The sequence below is a fragment of the Equus caballus genome, chromosome 18, assembly GCF_041296265.1.
Source record: "Equus caballus isolate H_3958 breed thoroughbred chromosome 18, TB-T2T, whole genome shotgun sequence".
Classification (NCBI taxonomy): Eukaryota; Metazoa; Chordata; class Mammalia; order Perissodactyla; family Equidae; genus Equus; species Equus caballus.
Genome location: NC_091701.1, coordinates 82,049,001 through 82,055,000, shown reverse-complemented (window position 1 = coordinate 82,055,000; position 6,000 = coordinate 82,049,001). Strand labels below are relative to the sequence as shown.

General features: G+C 42.5%; 1 long non-coding RNA gene across 1 annotated transcript in view; it reads right to left on the bottom strand.

The window, feature by feature from the left end:
* The window catches only part of LOC138918822 (uncharacterized), a 31,886-nt gene that overhangs the window by 6,501 nt on the left and 19,385 nt on the right, over window positions 1–6,000 (bottom strand). Inside the window, exons 3-6 of the long non-coding RNA XR_011428628.1 lie at window positions 3,038–3,130; window positions 2,738–2,898; window positions 1,854–2,001; window positions 1,426–1,590 (exon numbers count right to left, since the gene is read on the bottom strand). This is a non-coding gene — a long non-coding RNA (uncharacterized lncRNA). The remainder of the gene's footprint in view (window positions 1–1,425; window positions 1,591–1,853; window positions 2,002–2,737; window positions 2,899–3,037; window positions 3,131–6,000) is intronic.

Below are 6,000 nucleotides of genomic sequence, written 5' to 3'. Positions count from 1 at the left end.
TTATTACTGGGGTGAAATCAATACACACTTCCACATTAGGTTTTTATTTTTCACAGAAGATGATGAACACTTCTGTATATTAATCTAGAAAATAAAACTGCTACGAGGCTACAACTCAATATAATTCTTAAGTCTAAAAAGTTTTGCTTTGGGGGCTGGCCCCGTGGCCAAGTGGTTAAGTTCACGCGCTCCGCTGCAGGCGGCCCAGGGTTTCGTTGGTTCGAACCCTGGGCACGGACATGGCACCGCTCATCAAACCACGCTGAGGCAGCGTCCCACATGCCACAACTAGAAGGACCCACAACGAAGAATATACAACTATGTACCGGGGGGCTTTGGGGAGAAAAAGGAAAAAAAATAAAATCTTAAAAAAAAAAAGTTTTGCTTTGGAATTTGGCATTTCTGTACATCTGATTGCCATGGTGTGTGATCACCTCTCCGACCCTCAGTAGAATGAATGATGGAGGGTCCTGTTTCTGAGTCTGATCCCGGAAGTGTTCGTACGATGTTTAAGCCTCACTTGAGACAGTTTCTAGTCCTCGACTTGAATTTAATCGATGTATGTTCTCTGCATCAAATTCGCCCTGTCCTATTCCAACAACCATTGACAGCCTTGACCTAAGACTGGTAAGTTAAAGGCGGATTGTTCAAAGGAGATGAGTGGCCTATAGAAGGTGTACAGTCCACAACCTTAGTTATAGCTTTTCAATAGAGAGATCATAAAAGTATAAAATATTCACATAATAGGTTATTTTCTCCTTATGATTTTACTTGGTTAAGAGATCATCGACACCAGTCATGAGCAGTCACCTGGCATGAGATAATTGAGAGAATTATAACTGAACTTTCACAAGTCATTGTCAACTGAATATCCTACCAGGCCGGGAAGCACAACTTACTGTTCCTTTGGATCTTACTGCTAATTAGTTGTGTTTTCAGGGTCAGAAATATTCAATACATTTTTTTCCCAATCCTTTGACCACTCAAGTGTTATGTATCAAAATATTTTTATGAATTTTAGTTGTTGATTCTCTAGTCAGTCAAAGGCTTGTGATTTCCACCTCCCTGTCTTTCTGACATCCCGGTGTGCTTCCATGGAAAGCAAAGTGTTGTCAGAAACAGCAGATCAAGTGCATTTCCCAGGAAAGGCATCTCTCACCTTCTAAGCTCCATCACCCACGCCCACTGCAGCGTTGTCTCCAACTACGTTTACAGTATTTCCACACAGCCTTTATCTCTGAGTTCTGAAGGGTACAAAACTACTTTACACAAATTTCTCTTCCCCCAAATAGATGCTTACTTTACATTTTTCAAAGCTCCAAATCGTCATGGTGTCTAACAAGGTTTTCTACTCTCCTGTTTGGTAATCTCACTCGTGATTATTAAATGTTATTGAATAGACACTTGAATTGTCTCTATTTTTACCTGAAAAAACATTTAAAACCATCATTTTCAAGGAATTTCCAGTGAGGAAGGAAGTCTGTAAGTGTGCACAGGGTGCCACTCACTCCTGCAAGTCTTCATGGCCCCAGGGACACACAGACACTGTCAGCGACCGTGAAGTAGCCAGCCGTGAGCCAGGCTTCTGACCTTTTTGGAGAAAGCACCGTATCAGTGGCTCAGACAGCTGTCCTGACCTGCACAATATAAATGTTGAGTCCCCCCACAACCACAAATGGTTTGAGACTACTTACAACAACATCGCAATGATAACAAAGCAATCCATGGAAGTAATAAGCCAGGACAGACAAAATGAGAACCAAGAAATGTGCCAAGCCTCGAGTTAGAGTGGCTGCTGTGGAGCTTGAGGTCAGAAGGACAGGGTGACAGTCCAGGGTCCATCCCTGACATACCGGTGACCTTGAACAAAATGCTGCCTCTCTCTGGGCTGTGACTTCCTTAGCTGGATAGTGCAGGGGTGCATTATTAGATGGTTTCTGAAATATCGTCCAGCTTTAAAATTCGAGTTTCTAAGATTTTGGGCTTTCATGAATCATTCAGCTGAATATAAAGAAAAAAACTGGTTTTAGGGCTGAGGGAGTACCTTGCAATCTAGCCAGTTATCTTGCAGGTGGGGGTACTGTTGATCATGATGTAGACAGTGCAAGAGAATGCAGAGATGTGCAGCCTGTCTCCACTGGCGTGTCGGGGTGGGCCTCCAGCTGACCCTGCCTGCATTTCCAAGAATGTGCGGGTCATCCCGAGAGAACAGTACCTTCTGCTCTGCTCTGACCCACAGAGTCTCCCCTCAACCGTGGACACAATTTACTTCTCGGATTTGTTTATTCATTCACTTAGATATGAATTCAGACATTTCTTTCAAAGGAACGTTACTTTATAGTTTTTTTACAATATATATTTTTATATTACAAAGATATTTTAAGCAATACGGAAGAGTAAAGGCAGAAAGTAGATACAAAACAAAACACATGAGCAAAGAAACCCCACACCAACCGCCCCCCCCCCCCCCCCAAGAAGTCAGAAGCCTCCACTGCTCAGGGAAGCTGCTTTAAGGGAGGGCAGGTGGACGGCGATGTTTTTATAACACTGGGTCATGTTTTACTTACAGTTTAAACAGTAGGAACTGATTTTAATTTAACTCAATTTTAATAGAAATAAAAATAAACTGAAGTGAAACAAAAGGAATTAGTGAGCTTCAAATCAATGCTTGCTCCTAAACACCTGCGGTGGGAGGAGATGGGGCCCCAGTTTATCCCACACGCTTATGGTCACTTACAAGGAGGAGTAGAGACCAAAGAATTCAGTGCTGAACTCATTCTCATCACAATTATCTGCTTCTGCTGTGATGTCTAAGCTCAACATCTGTCCATAGCTCACAGTGCAATTCCAGTGAAACGTGAGTGTTTGGACCCATGGTCCCACGGGTGTTGGCACTGCCTAGCCAAAAGAAAAGAAAAAAAGTTCACATGTTTGTGCTTACTGTGCGATCCTTGGGGAGTTTCTGGATCAATGATATTGTGGCCTGAGTATAAGCAGTGCATGGGATGTGCTCCTTTGCATACAAAAAATTACTTACTTTTTAAAACCGGAGAGAGGCAGGATGATCAAATAGACGTGTTGAGGGAGCCCAGGATCTGCCCTCCGCTCCCACGTCGCACTCAATGATTCGCTGGTTTCCAAAGCAGAGAGAATGCAGATAATCCAAGAGAAGAAAATGAATTTTAAACTCTTCCTTACAAATTCTCTATCTTTGGTGTATGCTTTATAATGTAGGTAATGTATTAGTGCAGTAGCACAAGGACGTCATTTACGAATAAATGAATAAAAAGATAGACTTCGAGGGTGCAGGCTTAGAACTCTCCTAGAGGGAGGAGTGCCCCTTCGAGAAGTAGAGACCCTGCATTCAATTCAATGGTGTGTGCAGCCAGGCTTTCTAGGGCTCTTTGTCTCTCCATTTCTAAGTGGAAGCTCCTCTCCCCCTCCTTCTGCCCGCTCCCTTGCAGAGAAGCTGGGAGGTCCAGAGAGAACACTGTTGCCCGAAACAGCAAAAATTCCATAAACATTCTGCATTAACTGGGGTAATTTAATTCAGATTAAAAAATTGTTTTCTTGCACTTATTTTAGTTCATATGTTAATGGTCTCCATTTCCTGTGTTTAATTCATATTTGTGGGCATTCTCCCAAATATGTATTCTGAATTAAATTAAGAAGCAAAAAAAACATCTAGGAGCGGCTTTCCACTGTACCTGACAGATTCACATTAAACCCCTGAGTCTTAATACATGACTGAAGGGGAGTAACATAAATGGACTCTGAATTTCTCCCATGTAGCTCATTTACAAGAGTGCCTCAGCTTGCTAAGAATTTGCCTCTTGTTGGCCATTAGAACACTTACTGGAATATTTATTAGTTATTAACACAGACAGTGTGCTTGCGTGTGTGTGCACAGGCTGAAAGAAAGAGCTCTCGCAGACTTATGTTGGGGCTGGTTTAGATCGTCATATGTTATACGTGAATTAAAAAATAACTAAACCCAGGAATGAATTGAGGTGAGACCCCGGAGTAGAGGGCTGATGGGCTGGTGGGGGCACAAGAGGAGAGGACCACCTGCCTAACGTACCTCATGTTTCTGTGACTCAGACGTGCCGTTACCCAGTGGACCCCGGCTGCACAGTTCTCTACACCTGGTGCTGTGGCTGGATGAGTTTGCTACGGCCGCTGTACAAAGGACCACAGAGCTAGGGGCTTAAACAACAGAAATTAATTTTCTCACACTTCTGGGGCTGGAGGCCTGAGATCAAGGGGTCAGTAGGGTTTCCTTCTTCTGAGGCCTCTCTCCTTGGCTCGTACATGGTTACCTTCTCCCTGTGTCTTCACAGAGTCTTCCCTCTGTGTGTGCCTGTCCTACTCTCCTCTTCTTATAAGAACATATTATAGTATAAGGACACACTAGTCATATGGGATTAGGGTCTACCCTAGTGACTTCATTTTAACTCATTTTACCTATTTAAAGACCCTATCTCCACATGCAGTCATTCTGAGATACTAGGAGTTAGGACTCAACATATGAATTTGGGGAGGGGAGGGTGGGACACAATTCAACCCATAAATACTGGAATTCCCCAAGCTGATGGCTGCACAGTCATGCCAACAGAAGACCAGCTAAGCTACAGCTAGATTCACACTGGATAGTAGCTTTCTTTGGCCCGGACTACCTTTACACACGATTATGAAATGCTTTGTTGTGTAGCTGTTAATAAAGTTTGTTGCTTTCCATGCTTGAGGTGGCTATATTCCGGAAATGAATGAAATGTTTCCTGTGTCTTTTCTGTAATGAGAGAAGGAGAGTAAACAAAACCGGGGCATTAATACTAATTACTGTTATGAGGTATTTGGGAGTACAAGTTTTAATCCTATTTGTAGGGTTCATTTTCATGGAAAGAATTTGATTTATATATTAGCATAAATTTGTTTTATTTTCCTCCTGATTCAATGCCACTTGAAGGGACTTGAACTTGAGCTGTTCAGAATATAGAGAAGAGGGTCAAAATACAGTTGGTGTGCTAAGCTGTGACACAAGATTCTCCTGCTAACATTTGCAGCATTTTCCTTGGTTGACCAGGCACTTTTCTCCCTGGAAAGTAAGCGGCAAACAGCTATCTACGAAATGGGTCAGAGCAAATATATTTGGTCAGGTGCAGAATAAATCGTTCATAGATTGACTAAAATAGTCCTAAGCAAAATAAAACCAATCTCTAAGCCACACAGATCCAACCCAAAGGCTTTCAAAATCAAGCATCTAACGCATTCATGGCTAGTTCGTATTTCTATTGAAGGCGTGTTTCCTAAAGCTTTATTCCCACAACTGTGGACCAAACGCCCTGAGCCTGACAGAATTCCTACAAACTGCAATATCCGTGATGTCATAGACCACAGAGGTGGTCCAGAGAGTCCGGACCCTCAAAATCAGAGAGAACGTAATGTAATGATTGCCGCCTGAAGAAACTGGAGGAGAATCCAAGAGGTTGACAACCAAGTCTGACATTCCAGATTATGAATGCTCTTTTAATAACCAGGAAAGAGTTTGAGGAAACATATGAACAGAACGTGGAGAAAAAGAAAATACTCAACTTGTAAAGCAAAATGAAGAAAATCCGTCACCTCTAGCACAAATGAAACAAAATAATTCTTTATTTTGTGTTTGCAGAGACAATGAGAGATTAACTAATCCATTAGACATCAACTTCCAAAGACCTCTGGATATTTCCTGTTCTATTTCAAGTGCATCAGTCCCTCAGCAAAACCCCAGACCATTACAAGTGTCAACTGCTATTGCAGCATTTTAGAGTTCCCAACCTTGAAATTGCCTTGGTTTCAATGACATCACTCTATCTTGGTTTCCTTCCACCTCTCTAGTTGATTTTCTTGGTCTTCTGTGCAGCCCCTGCTTTCTCTGTCCATCCTCAGATATTGGCGGTTCAGTCCCTCACGTTCTTCTCACTCTTTCTGGGTGATCTTATTCACTCCCATGTCTTTAGC